Source organism: Brassica napus, unplaced genomic scaffold (genome assembly GCF_020379485.1).
Source record: "Brassica napus cultivar Da-Ae unplaced genomic scaffold, Da-Ae ScsIHWf_1128;HRSCAF=1604, whole genome shotgun sequence".
NCBI classification, from domain to species: domain Eukaryota; kingdom Viridiplantae; phylum Streptophyta; class Magnoliopsida; order Brassicales; family Brassicaceae; genus Brassica; species Brassica napus.
Window position 1 is genome coordinate 42955 of NW_026014553.1, and position 15489 is coordinate 58443.

The window sequence follows — 15489 nt, forward strand, 5'->3', positions numbered from 1 at the left end:
ATTTAGGTCTCAAGAGCACAGCTGCTCTGATACCATGAGAGTTTTAGAAGATTAAGGAGAGATTAAGAGAGAAGAGTAAGAGATGGAGAGAGTTTCCGTGAGAGTGTGACAAAGAGAATAGAAGGAGAATAAGTTTCCTTACTTGATTTGTTACACATGACAGGGTATTTAAAGACATACAAGAATGCATAAACAATGAGAAGATAGTACAAGGGAAAGAATAAACAAAGAGGAGGCAGATCCGCGGATGGCTCGTTCAGCAAGAGGGATAGTGACAGCACCCAACGGTCAGCTCCCTCTCTCTTCTCTTAGACACACCCGTGACTCCTCCACTCACTTCTCTTCAACGGATACATGTCGACATTCCCACTCACTAGGAGATCTTTTAATCACTTGACCGAGTTGGTTAACTCATGACTTGCTTGCTTTCCTTGCAAGTCACTCTTAGGTTGTACGGACAGCCTTGTTCTCCAAGTTCCTATCTGTTGAAATGAAGAAGGGAATGACCAGAAGAAGAAGCTGGTTCATGATCCAAGTTTGATATTGTAGAGGAAGTAATCTGGATACTTCAAAGATGAGACTGGTTCATACAGACTTGTGAACCAAGTTATGGTTAGAGTGGAGAAGGAAGAAGCATGGATGTGTGTGATCCATTGATCTTATAAATAAAGAAGACAAAGAGAAGAAGAGATACTTGAAAAGATTCAGGTCTGGAAAACCTTGCTACACAAGGCAGTCCGTACAGTCTTGGCTTCCAAGTTACCTAGAGTGACTTGGATGGTAAGGCAGGTGAGGAACTCGTACAGCTTGATCTTCTGAAGCAGATTTGAAGTTAAAATGGAGCATCAGACCGTCGGAGAGAGCTGAGACAAGTTGGGAATTAAATAGAGTAAGAGTCACATGTGCATAAGAGGATGAACCTGCTGTCACTTTCACCCAACCAGACTGTGCCCATCTCTCTCCCCTGTCACTCTCTACTCCCTCTGGTCGAGATTCACCTTGGCTGTACCTTCCTGGCTTCACCAGAAAACCCTACAATATTATTTGTTTAGTAAAACCCTGTTTTAGTATTTGTTTAATATGTGTGCTTGTCTATTTAAGATAATGATGTATCTGATTGTAAACTAAGGAGAGTAAAACTCTTTCTTCACATACTCTGGTTACTACACTCTCAGATTCTCTCTCTATTCTCTTGTCTCTCACGACCTCCATTACTCCCTTATACTCTAGCATACTCAGAAACTCTCCCAAACACTTTATACTCTCTTCACTCTCTCATTACTTTCAATTGCTCATCAATCACTCTCTCTGGTTTCATACTGAACCAGAAGCTTATTCTCATCATATTCCTTTTATTTCATCTCAATTCTTTCATGGTATCAGAGCCACAAGCTCTTGAGAACCTATATTGCTTCCGCAAATCATCCCTGTCCAAAATCTCTCTTTAAAAATCTGTTCAAACCTGTTTGTTACATCCTTTTATCCTCTGGTCCAAAGGTTTTCCAGGAGAGGAAAACCTCACCAGAACTCAAGATAAAGGAGTATCTCAGTCTCTGGAACTCAAGAAAGTCTTAGCTCAGTTCAGCAAGCTTCATCAAAGTCCAGTCTTTCAAATCCTGTCCCTTTCAAACCAGTAGGAACATCCTATTATCCACTGGTCCAAAAATCTTCAAGATGATGAATATTCAAGCATGGGCGAGTTCAGTGAAGCTCAAAACTCCAAACTACTCTCTCTGGGTCAGAATGATGAAGAAAAACCATAGAGGCAAAGGTGTTTGGAGCCATACTTCAGATGAAGCTCCATGGAAAATCTGCAAGGTCTTTGCTCATGTTAATGAGAGACAACCAGAAGCTCAGTCTCTGTCCAACAAATCCTACTTCAAGTTGGAAGAGAAGAAAGGTCAGAAGAGTCAGCACTGCAAGGAAGGACTCACTAAGGATAGGTGGTGGATATTCAATCCACATCTGAAACAAATGTACTTTCAATAAGCCCCCATGGGCTGGAGAGTCAAGAAACCAGCTCAGGTTTCTTGAGAGTAAGCGGAATCTTCTACTCTAATAAAAGCACTGTGTGTGCTGGTCGTTTGTGTTGTCTTAGGGTGTTTAGAAACTAGCTTGTTGTTCTTGTCTAGTTTCTACACATGAAAAGACTGTCCAATTGTCATTTTGTCTAAGTATTTGTCTGCCTTAGAATTTTGTTAAGAGTCTTAGTGCTATTTTTAATCTCTGTCTCTGAAAAAAAAAAAAAAATATGCCATTATATTATTCTAATCTTGTCTAGAAAATTGTCTGGTTTATTTGCTTCAAAATTGTCAAGAAAAAGTTTAGAAATTTCTTTTAAAATGTTGTTTAGACCTGGTGTTAGGTTGTGATGTTTCTATGTTACCTGAATGGTTAGTTATGATAATTAGGATTCAGTGTTGTTGCTTGAATAGTTTCAAGAAAGTTTATGTCCATTGTGTTCTTTGTTAAGGTGTTTTTGGAGATCAGACTTGGTGAGAAACCATGTTCTGATCTCTTTATTGTCTTTTGATACCTGTCTTTAGTTGTGGTGACAGGTTATTAAATGTTATGTGATGACCTTTACACATCAAGCACAAGCTCAAAGCTCACACCCTCTTGAAGACTGCTCAAACCGACTTTCTCAAATTTACTTCAATATGGAGTCAACAAAAGCCACGGTCCTCTCAGTCATTCTCAGGGTTCCTATCTGATCCCCTGGTCGTGTATGGTGAAGTCAAATCAGCAAGAAGAAACATTGAGAAGCCATTTCATCTCATGTTCTTAAAAGCACTCAAATTCAGCCATGCTTCAAGGAAAGTTCACAGGCGGATGATGTCCAATAGAACCAAGAAGACCAGGAGGACAGGAGGGGATCCAAGGGTGAGCTTTACAAACAGGGCCAAACACACAAGGAAAAGGAGTTGGGTAATGAATCCAAAACTCAAATCCACCAAGCTCAGATGAGTAGTGTGTATATGAAGGTTCAAGGAACCAGCCCAGGTTCCTTGGCTGTAAGTTAAACCTCCTAAACCTGAACAATAGCTTGTGTAATGTGTCTGGTCGTTTTTGAGTGATGGTTTAGAGTCCAATGGATCATGATAAGTTGCTAGAAGTTGCATTTTGTCTTAATCTTATCATCTGTGGTTGTTTTTGTTCCTAGAAGTGTCTGCCTAGGTTGTCATGCATCCATGATATATTGATATCGATTGGGAGTCCTTTAATTGTCATGTCTGCCTTGAGATTGTTAAGTATCTAGGAGTGTTCCTAGATGTGTGGTGTATTCATGCTGTTGTTGAAATTGATTAGGTTATTAGCCTAGTCTTCTTTAGCATCTGGATTGTCTTAAAAATGCATATTGGATTGTATTAAAGAGGCATACATATTGTTCCTGGTGCATTCATATTGTTTCTAAAGCTGTCATAGGAGGTGATAAGCTGTTTTGCAATCTGTTTTTTTTTTAAGCAGTTGCGACCAGTCTTCATTTTATTCAATGATCTGGTCCCATGCTGATGTTACTGATCCCTATCTGAGTTGTAATGGTGTGTAGGACACATGATGTGACTATTAGACCAGAAGCAGCAACAGGAAAAGAGATATACCCATGTTGATCAGAGCCTGCACAAGATGCATATTCCTGAACATGGAGAAAAGAGACCATGTTGTTCAGAGCCTACACTTGGTGTATATTACTGACCATGGAGAGACATCTTATGAGTGGAATCAGTTGGCTTAAGCGCAGGCGTAGGAGCTGTTGTGCTCCTGGTTCAAGAGACTCACAAGGAAGGCCATCACCTAAGTCATGAGGAGACTGGTGGTCCAAAGACATTGGAGCTGAAGGCAAATGGTGATCCAGTTGGCTTAAGCGCAGATGTTGGTATTGTTGTGCTCCCAGTTCAAAACTCATTGAAGCTCACGTTCAAGCTTGTCACTATACTCAGTCAAGCTTGAGGAGGGGAATATCAGTGAGCTACCAAAAGATCCATGAAGCTTATTATATCCAGTGTCCCATTTCCTCATAGAAGACCAGCAAGAGGTTGGCAAATTAAAAGAGGACTTAAGTGATCAGTCTGAAGAAGCTGTCACTCCTCACTGTTCTTACCAGCCAGATGCAAGGATTATTCAATCAGGGACATTCTTGGCTAAGCAATCACATGATGGTGGCAAATTATGGAGTTGCAAAGTCCCCCTACATGTTGAAACTTCAAGAGAACAATGCAAAGGCTGGTTGAGAGAAGGAATGGCGTGGAGGATTCAAGTGCTCTGCACTCCTCATCAACATTCCAGAAACTAATGCAAGGGGAGTACCTAAAACCATCCTTATTCTTATGTGAGAATAGGTTTTCCCCTTGAGAATTGATACATGCATTCTTTGTATGATTGAATCAGGTACCTATTGAGCTCATGAACAAAGGCAAGCTTTGTCTCAACCCCTAAATAGAGGCAAGAAGCCAGAAGAAAGGGGGAGACAAGCTCAGGTCATAAGAAGAAGCTCAAAGGTGATTTGATGGTGAAGGAATTGGCGCCAATCCAAGTTTGCAAGTAGTGGATTCACTCTTGCATTACTCAGTACCAACCGTGTGATTGAGCTCACCATTCTTATAAAAGGGAAGCACCTTAAACTCATCTCAATACATTCATGATTGTCCTTATACTTAAACTATTATTGAGTTTGATGTGATGAGTGCATTTCCTTAAGAACTGATGCACTTTTGAAATGATGTATCAGGTACCAAAATAAGCTTGAGCCTCACTGAAGATGATGATGATGATCCGGTCATGTCCTAGCCTTCCTAAGGTAGCTTGAAGCCAGTTGAGAGAGAGAGAGACCCTAAACCGGCCACAAAATGATCCAGCCGGCCACTTGTGCTCAAGGATAGCAAGTTATGGTGATTCATACTTGCTATACCTATTAGGCCACGATCCAGAGCCTAAGGACTCCACCATGATGAATCTGAAGTTCCTTAGGCTCACTGGCCAATCCCTAAGCTTTGTAGAAACTCCACTCTTTTTCCCTTAGCAAGTTTTGTCCCAATGGGTTTTCTTGCTAAGGTTTTTAATGAGGGAGCTTCTTCAAGGTTCCAAGCTTGTCCAAGGATCTCCTATGGTCAAGCTTGAGGGGGAGTGTTGAAATGAAGAAGGGAATGACCAGAAGAAGAAGCTGGTTCATGATCCAAGTTTGATATTGTAGAGGAAGTAATCTGGATACTTCAAAGATGAGACTGGTTCATACAGACTTGTGAACCAAGTTATGGTTAGAGTGGAGAAGGAAGAAGCATGGCTGTGTGTGATCCATTGATCTTATACATAAAGAAGACAAAGAGAAGAAGAGATACTTGAAAAGATTCAGGTCTGGAAAACCTTGCTACACAAGGCAGTCCGTACAGTCTTGGCTTCCAAGTTACCTAGAGTGACTTGGATGGTAAGGCAGGTGAGGAACTCGTACAGCTTGATCTTCTGAAGCAGATTTGAACTTAAAATGGAGCATCAGACCGTCGGAGAGAGCTGAGACAAGTTGGGAATTAAATAGAGTAAAAGTCACATGTGCATAAGAGGATGAACCTGCTGTCACTTTCACCCAACCAGACTGTGCCCATCTCTCTCCCCTGTCACTCTCTACTCCCTCTGGTCGAGATTCACCTTGGCTGTACCTTCCTGGCTTCACCAGAAAACCCTACAATATTATTTGTTTAGTAAAACCCTGTTTTAGTATTTGTTTAATATGTGTGCTTGTCTATTTAAGATAATGATGTATCTGATTGTAAACTAAGGAGAGTAAAACTCTTTCTTCACATACTCTGGTTACTACACTCTCAGATTCTCTCTCTATTCTCTTGTCTCTCACGACCTCCATTACTCCCTTATACTCTAGCATACTCAGAAACTCTCCCAAACACTTTATACTCTCTTCACTCTCTCATTACTTTCAATTGCTCATCAATCACTCTCTCTGGTTTCATACTGAACCAGAAGCTTATTCTCATCATATTCCTTTTATTTCATCTCAATTCTTTCACTATCTTCTTGCTTTATTCTTCATGTCAACAATTTATTCAACTTCCTGGTGATTCTCCACCACTTTATGTATTCAAATCAAGCTTCTCACAAAGTAATTCATCCTGGTTTGATTGGAACGACGAAGAAGCTGTGCTATTCCCAAGCTGGGAAACTGGAATCACCTGATTTGAAAGTGGGATAACTTCTTCATCCCAACTCCTATGAGATTTATACAACTTCCTGGCCATTCTCTACCACTTTATGTATCCAAATCAAGCTTCTCACAAAGTGATTCATCCTGGTTTGAATGGAACGACGAAGAAGCTGTGCTATTCCCAAACTGGGAAACTGGAATCACCTGATTTGAAATTGGGATAACTTCTTCATCCCAACTCCTATGAGATTTATTCAACTTCCTGGTGATTCTCCACCACTTTATGCATCCAAATCAACCTTCTCACAAAGTGATTCATCCTGGTTTGATTGGAACAACGATGAAGCTGTCCTATTCCCAAACTGGGAAACTGGAATCACCTGATTTGAAAGTGGGATAACTTCTTTTCGCCAACTCCTATTATGATTTTTAAAGAGATCTCTACTCTGGTAGTATGTGTGTGTGTATAAGCTTCAATGAAGAATGATTAGAGCTTGTTCTAGGTGATTTAGGAAGAGAGATTTGTGAGAGTGTATAAGAGACTTAAGAACAGAGAGATTAAGAGACTTAAGAGACTAGAGAGACTGAGAGAATAAGAGACTGAAGATTAGTGTTTCAGATTAGAGAAGGAGAGGGGAAACCCCCTAACTCACTTGGTCTTTTACAAATCGACATCCTTAAACCTTTATACTAGCTTTACAACTTAGAAAACCCTAGCTAAGAGATAAGGAAAGAAGGGTGGAGATCTTCTGGTTTGAATTGGATGCTTCAGATCACTCTTGGTGCTTTACTAGCTGTTTGTATGCGCCTGATTGGATGAGGGAAAGTATGGTGAGGAGAGCTTGTGTATCTGCCCTTTTAACTGTCCAGATACACAACCTTGCTTGCTCTTCCTTTCCAGCTGTAGCCAGCCTGTCGTGGACCATTCTAACCAATCCCATACTTCCCATACTTGGCGCCAACTCTTGTTTGAATCTTCTTGCCACCAAAGCATCTTCTTGATTCCATTTGATGCTTCTCACCATCCCGGACTTTGCACACTCATATTAGAGCTTCTCCTTGGCTGTACGGACTTGCCATAACCGTACACCAATGCCCTATATTTGCACAGCCCTCAAATAGCTTCAAATGGTCGAGTCCATCAGTCTTGAGTTGATCATGTCCGTACAGGCCGTACCATCCGTACGGCCGTCCGTACCGGCCTCGCCCTTAAGCTCCCAAACTCCTCCAAAGATCTCCCAACTCTGATTACTACTCTTCTTGATCACTATCTTATCTTTGTACTAGCTTCACATCTCTTCTGAAGCTTCATAGAACTCTTCTTAACATCTTCTAGAGCTTGCCCTATTATTGTACAAGCTCCATCTTCTCTTCAGTTCAACACTCCCCCTCAAGCTTTGACTTTAGGAGATCCTAAGCCAAGCTTGGAACTCTGAAGAGTCTCCCTCATTAAAAACCTTACAAGGAAAACCCATTGGGACAAAACCTTGCAAGGGAAAAAGAGTAGAGCTCTTCAAAGCCTAGGGATTAGCCAGTGAGCTCTTGTGCCTTAGAACCAGTGTGGTTGGACACAAGAAGCTCTGGATCACGGCCTAACAGGTGCAGCAACTCTTCACAGCTTTGCGCACACTTCACACTTCATACTTCAGCTTCACCTCTTCATGGAACCGGTTTGAAGTCTCCCCCTCTCAACTGACTTCACAGCCATCTTAGAGAAGCTAGGACACGACCAGATCATCTTCAAAACACTAGTGAGGCTGATCAACACTTCACACACGGCTTGCCCTCTTCATAGAACTGGTTTGGATCTCCCCCTCTCAACAGACTTCTCAGCCATCTTAGAGAAGCAAGGAACTGACCAGGAACATCTTTAGTGAGGCTCAAGCAATGGTACCTGATACATTATCCCAAAGGTGCATCAGTACCTATCAAAAAACAAGAAAATGAATATCCTGCATCACACTTGATGCACACAATCTCACAATTCAATCATAATCATCTTAAGTATCTTTTCAAGCACAAGCAATGAATAAGATGAATGAAAAAGATTGAAAAGAGGATTAAAAGTCTAAGGGAACTTCCCTTGTGTTTTTGTGAGTTTCCAAACTCTCTCAATGCACCATCTTCCTGGCATCATCAACTTCTTGGAAAGGCAGAATGGATTCATCAGCTTCTCCTCAATCACCTCTCATTGAAGCCGCATTGATGGAGAGCCTTCCTCCTTACTCGCCAAGGCTGCTCTGAACAGCCTCTTGCCTAGACACGCCACTGACTTGGTCCGGTTGATGATCCTTGTAGAAGCTTTTGCAAAAGACTTGTTACTGACCATGGATCATATGCATTAAGACTCCCCCTCAAGCTTAGAACCGAAACTAGAAGGAGCTAAGCTTGTGATGATCCTATGCATCTCCATGGTCTAATAACTATCATCTTTCATGATAGCTTTCTTCTTGTGAGTTTACTCTCTTCCTTAACTAGGAACTAGGGTGTTTGAATCACCATAGAGAGTCTCACAAGACACACCTCTCATTGCATAATGACCCATGCTACACTTCCTGTAGACTAAGGACTAGATATGTCCAATGGTATTATGCAATGGCTATCTCTCATTGCATACTCAATCACACTACACTTCCTGTAGATTATGGACTAACATGTCCTAGTGATGATATGCAATGGCACAAGACCTTTGTCTCTACATTTTTGGTTGATGGCGAGTTACATGTATCACTTCCCTTGTGTACCTAACACCACCAAAACTCAATGCAAGATCAGATCATCCCATTGGGATCAAACCAAGATCATCCATCCTGTTTGATCACCAATGCCACAATGATATATGATACTTGAAACAAGCTAGACAATCAAGACAGTTTTTTTTTTTTTTTTTTTAAATGCAACACTAGATGAATGCATTAGGTTACACTAACTATATGAATGAAACAGATTCAATCCAAAATGGAACACAAGTCTAGATGATACTTCTGCAATTAAGGCGACAAGAGTGACTCAATTCATGCTTATGCTCACTAGTTTTATCAAGGCCAATGATTCAAGTAGCTTAGACATACTTCTAAATGCTTATAAGACATCACTGATGGATTTAACTATGGCATAGCAACAATCAGAACTGGATTGAGTCGAGACAAGCAGATTTCAATTTCTAACAATGACAATGCAAGTTCTATACAGTTCTCTAAATGCAAAGCTTATATCAGGACATTTGCAATTTAGGCTCATTTTTAAATGCATTACTACATGAATGCACAATCTTAAAGCATTAGCTATATGAATGCAACGGGTTCAATCCATGAGTAATATTAAAGCTCTGCACAACAGTTTCAATCAGAACCAATGATGCAAGCAACTTAGACAATTTCTAATTGATGCAAGACTTTCATTGATGGATTAAACATAGGCAATAGCATCAGATAACACTAGGATTGAACTTAGACAGTATGAGATATGCTTATGTATGCAAAGAACTTATCAATCATGATGCAAGCAGCAGAGACATTCTACTCAATTCTACAACACATTCATGATGATTCAAACTATGACAACACTCAAGACAATGCAATAAACAAAACATGAGATTCTGGGACTCTAGACACCACTCACAGCACAATAAAGAAAAACACAAGCTCTTATTAAGGGTTAAGAGGTTTGCTTACAAACAAGAGATCCGAGCTGATCTCTTGAACCTCCATGGGCACAGTTCACTTGAACTTGGCAGGTTTGATGCTTGGATTCAGTATCCAACACCTTTCCTTGGCGTGCCCATCCCTCTTGCAATGCTCACTCTCCAATGCTTCACTCTTCGGCTGGATCACTCCATGATCGGCTTGCAATGGTCTTGGTTTACATTGCATCACCCTCCTGGTGATGCTCTTTCTTTGCATGTCGACTGTCCTCTCTACACTCATCTGATGTGTAGGCTATGGTGACATTCTATTGTAATGATAAGGAGGAACTTCAAGACCAGGAGCACATCACCCTAACAGCTGCGCTTAAATCACTGATCCATCCTTTTGCTTTAAGCTTCAAGTACTCTCAGATCACCGGCCTTCCTCATGGCATAGGTGGTGACCTTCTTCTTCTTGTGTGCCTTGAACCAGGAGCTCAACAACCTCGTGGCCTGCGCTTCTTAAACCGGCTTCTACACACAAGAACCTTCCCATTGCTCCACACAATGGTTGGTCTTCCGCTTGTATGTCTTGAACCAGGAGCTCAACAACCTCGTGGCCTGCGCTTCTTAAACCAGCTTCTACACACAAGTATCTTCCCATTGCTCCACACAATGGTTCAAGTCTTCCTCTTTTCTTGGATAGGTGGTGAGCAGAGAACACTTCTTGTGAACCTGAAACACCACTCAAACTCCAGCAAGGATAAGACACAAGAGTATTGGGATAAATCCTTGATTAATCATCAGGTTTGATTCCCAATCTCACAAGCAATGCAACAGATAGACACAAGGCATTATCAAGTTCTATTCTTTGCAAGCTAGCTCTCTAAGAACAAGCAAGATCCTAACAGATTCAAGACAAGTTACTTAGGCACTTTTAAAAGCTTCTTTACTCAGCACTTTAGACATGAATCTAATGCTTCAATGTAAGATAGCCACAAGACTATATGCAACAGCTTTAAATTCAGTTTCAATCCATGTATGCAAGCAGATTCAGTTAATCACTCTAAGCATCACTATGAAACGAAGCTAAGCATATTAATCACATTCAGTCACCAAACAAAGCTCTTAAAGTATCCTGGGACAGATTCTAAACATTTTAATTTATCAATCTTTAACAGTCCTCAGGTTTTCAATCACATCACACATTACAACCAGTCAACAACACAAGCTCATTATCAAGAGGGTTTTAAAATCGCTTACATAAGGAACCAGGTTGGTTCCTTAAACCTCCAAGGGGACTGGCCATGGCTTTTGTTGAATCTGAGAGTCTGGATAGTCACCCACCTCCTACTCCTTCAGTTCATGACCACCTTCTTGTTTCTCCAGCTCAAAGACTCCTCCTTTCTCCAAGTCTTCTAGGCGCCATCACCTTGACAGCTTTCATGATGAACCGGGTGAAGAAAGCTCTTGGAGGAGGCGCCTTGGATGAGGTTCGTGAGTCCTCTCCATACACTTCTGCTTCCAATGAGTCTCTCCATCAGTATAGTCAGGAGAAAGGATGAGAGACACGCCCTTCAGTCTTCTTCTCATGGAGAAACTGAACTCGGATGGGAATGTCTTCAAGGATTGGATTTGAGCTGAGGGTAGAGCTTGTGTTGTGCGGAAGCTACAGCTCAGGTTCTGATGAACCTGGCTCTGATACCATATGATTTTTAAAGAGATCTCTACTCTGGTAGTATGTGTGTGTGTATAAGCTTCAATGAAGAATGATTAGAGCTTGTTCTAGGTGATTTAGGAAGAGAGATTTGTGAGAGTGTATAAGAGACTTAAGAACAGAGAGATTAAGAGACTTAAGAGACTAGAGAGACTGAGAGAATAAGAGACTGAAGATTAGTGTTTCAGATTAGAGAAGGAGAGGGGAAACCCCCTAACTCACTTGGTCTTTTACAAATCGACATCCTTAAACCTTTATACTAGCTTTACAACTTAGAAAACCCTAGCTAAGAGATAAGGAAAGAAGGGTGGAGATCTTCTGGTTTGAATTGGATGCTTCAGATCACTCTTGGTGCTTTACTAGCTGTTTGTATGCGCCTGATTGGATGAGGGAAAGTATGGTGAGGAGAGCTTGTGTATCTGCCCTTTTAACTGTCCAGATACACAACCTTGCTTGCTCTTCCTTTCCAGCTGTAGCCAGCCTGTCGTGGACCATTCTAACCAATCCCATACTTCCCATACTTGGCGCCAACTCTTGTTTGAATCTTCTTGCCACCAAAGCATCTTCTTGATTCCATTTGATGCTTCTCACCATCCCGGACTTTGCACACTCATATTAGAGCTTCTCCTTGGCTGTACGGACTTGCCATAACCGTACACCAATGCCCTATATTTGCACAGCCCTCAAATAGCTTCAAATGGTCGAGTCCATCAGTCTTGAGTTGATCATGTCCGTACAGGCCGTACCATCCGTACGGCCGTCCGTACCGGCCTCGCCCTTAAGCTCCCAAACTCCTCCAAAGATCTCCCAACTCTGATTACTACTCTTCTTGATCACTATCTTATCTTTGTACTAGCTTCACATCTCTTCTGAAGCTTCATAGAACTCTTCTTAACATCTTCTAGAGCTTGCCCTATTATTGTACAAGCTCCATCTTCTCTTCAGTTCAACACTCCCCCTCAAGCTTTGACTTTAGGAGATCCTAAGCCAAGCTTGGAACTCTGAAGAGTCTCCCTCATTAAAAACCTTACAAGGAAAACCCATTGGGACAAAACCTTGCAAGGGAAAAAGAGTAGAGCTCTTCAAAGCCTAGGGATTAGCCAGTGAGCTCTTGTGCCTTAGAACCAGTGTGGTTGGACACAAGAAGCTCTGGATCACGGCCTAACAGGTGCAGCAACTCTTCACAGCTTTGCGCACACTTCACACTTCATACTTCAGCTTCACCTCTTCATGGAACCGGTTTGAAGTCTCCCCCTCTCAACTGACTTCACAGCCATCTTAGAGAAGCTAGGACACGACCAGATCATCTTCAAAACACTAGTGAGGCTGATCAACACTTCACACACGGCTTGCCCTCTTCATAGAACTGGTTTGGATCTCCCCCTCTCAACAGACTTCTCAGCCATCTTAGAGAAGCAAGGAACTGACCAGGAACATCTTTAGTGAGGCTCAAGCAATGGTACCTGATACATTATCCCAAAGGTGCATCAGTACCTATCAAAAAACAAGAAAATGAATATCCTGCATCACACTTGATGCACACAATCTCACAATTCAATCATAATCATCTTAAGTATCTTTTCAAGCACAAGCAATGAATAAGATGAATGAAAAAGATTGAAAAGAGGATTAAAAGTCTAAGGGAACTTCCCTTGTGTTTTTGTGAGTTTCCAAACTCTCTCAATGCACCATCTTCCTGGCATCATCAACTTCTTGGAAAGGCAGAATGGATTCATCAGCTTCTCCTCAATCACCTCTCATTGAAGCCGCATTGATGGAGAGCCTTCCTCCTTACTCGCCAAGGCTGCTCTGAACAGCCTCTTGCCTAGACACGCCACTGACTTGGTCCGGTTGATGATCCTTGTAGAAGCTTTTGCAAAAGACTTGTTACTGACCATGGATCATATGCATTAAGACTCCCCCTCAAGCTTAGAACCGAAACTAGAAGGAGCTAAGCTTGTGATGATCCTATGCATCTCCATGGTCTAATAACTATCATCTTTCATGATAGCTTTCTTCTTGTGAGTTTACTCTCTTCCTTAACTAGGAACTAGGGTGTTTGAATCACCATAGAGAGTCTCACAAGACACACCTCTCATTGCATAATGACCCATGCTACACTTCCTGTAGACTAAGGACTAGATATGTCCAATGGTATTATGCAATGGCTATCTCTCATTGCATACTCAATCACACTACACTTCCTGTAGATTATGGACTAACATGTCCTAGTGATGATATGCAATGGCACAAGACCTTTGTCTCTACATTTTGGTTGATGGCGAGTTACATGTATCACTTCCCTTGTGTACCTAACACCACCAAAACTCAATGCAAGATCAGATCATCCCATTGGGATCAAACCAAGATCATCCATCCTGTTTGATCACCAATGCCACAATGATATATGATACTTGAAACAAGCTAGACAATCAAGACAGTTTTTTTTTTTTTTTTTTTTAAATGCAACACTAGATGAATGCATTAGGTTACACTAACTATATGAATGAAACAGATTCAATCCAAAATGGAACACAAGTCTAGATGATACTTCTGCAATTAAGGCGACAAGAGTGACTCAATTCATGCTTATGCTCACTAGTTTTATCAAGGCCAATGATTCAAGTAGCTTAGACATACTTCTAAATGCTTATAAGACATCACTGATGGATTTAACTATGGCATAGCAACAATCAGAACTGGATTGAGTCGAGACAAGCAGATTTCAATTTCTAACAATGACAATGCAAGTTCTATACAGTTCTCTAAATGCAAAGCTTATATCAGGACATTTGCAATTTAGGCTCATTTTTAAATGCATTACTACATGAATGCACAATCTTAAAGCATTAGCTATATGAATGCAACGGGTTCAATCCATGAGTAATATTAAAGCTCTGCACAACAGTTTCAATCAGAACCAATGATGCAAGCAACTTAGACAATTTCTAATTGATGCAAGACTTTCATTGATGGATTAAACATAGGCAATAGCATCAGATAACACTAGGATTGAACTTAGACAGTATGAGATATGCTTATGTATGCAAAGAACTTATCAATCATGATGCAAGCAGCAGAGACATTCTACTCAATTCTACAACACATTCATGATGATTCAAACTATGACAACACTCAAGACAATGCAATAAACAAAACATGAGATTCTGGGACTCTAGACACCACTCACAGCACAATAAAGAAAACACAAGCTCTTATTAAGGGTTAAGAGGTTTGCTTACAAACAAGAGATCCGAGCTGATCTCTTGAACCTCCATGGGCACAGTTCACTTGAACTTGGCAGGTTTGATGCTTGGATTCAGTATCCAACACCTTTCCTTGGCGTGCCCATCCCTCTTGCAATGCTCACTCTCCAATGCTTCACTCTTCGGCTGGATCACTCCATGATCGGCTTGCAATGGTCTTGGTTTACATTGCATCACCCTCCTGGTGATGCTCTTTCTTTGCATGTCGACTGTCCTCTCTACACTCATCTGATGTGTAGGCTATGGTGACATTCTATTGTAATGATAAGGAGGAACTTCAAGACCAGGAGCACATCACCCTAACAGCTGCGCTTAAATCACTGATCCATCCTTTTGCTTTAAGCTTCAAGTACTCTCAGATCACCGGCCTTCCTCATGGCATAGGTGGTGACCTTCTTCTTCTTGTGTGCCTTGAACCAGGAGCTCAACAACCTCGTGGCCTGCGCTTCTTAAACCGGCTTCTACACACAAGAACCTTCCCATTGCTCCACACAATGGTTGGTCTTCCGCTTGTATGTCTTGAACCAGGAGCTCAACAACCTCGTGGCCTGCGCTTCTTAAACCAGCTTCTACACACAAGTATCTTCCCATTGCTCCACACAATGGTTCAAGTCTTCCTCTTTTCTTGGATAGGTGGTGAGCAGAGAACACTTCTTGTGAACCTGAAACACCACTCAAACTCCAGCAAGGATAAGACACAAGAGTATTGGGATAAATCCTTGATTAATCA

At 41.4% G+C, this 15489-nt stretch overlaps 1 long non-coding RNA gene across 1 annotated transcript; it reads left to right on the forward strand.

The window, feature by feature from the left end:
- The first annotated feature begins 489 nt into the window (after positions 1-489).
- LOC125596079 lies at positions 490-5151 on the forward strand. Its single transcript, XR_007330812.1, has 2 exons — positions 490-2036; positions 2547-5151. It is a non-coding gene; the product is annotated as an uncharacterized LOC125596079 (long non-coding RNA).
- Positions 5152-15489: the final 10338 nt, after the last annotated feature.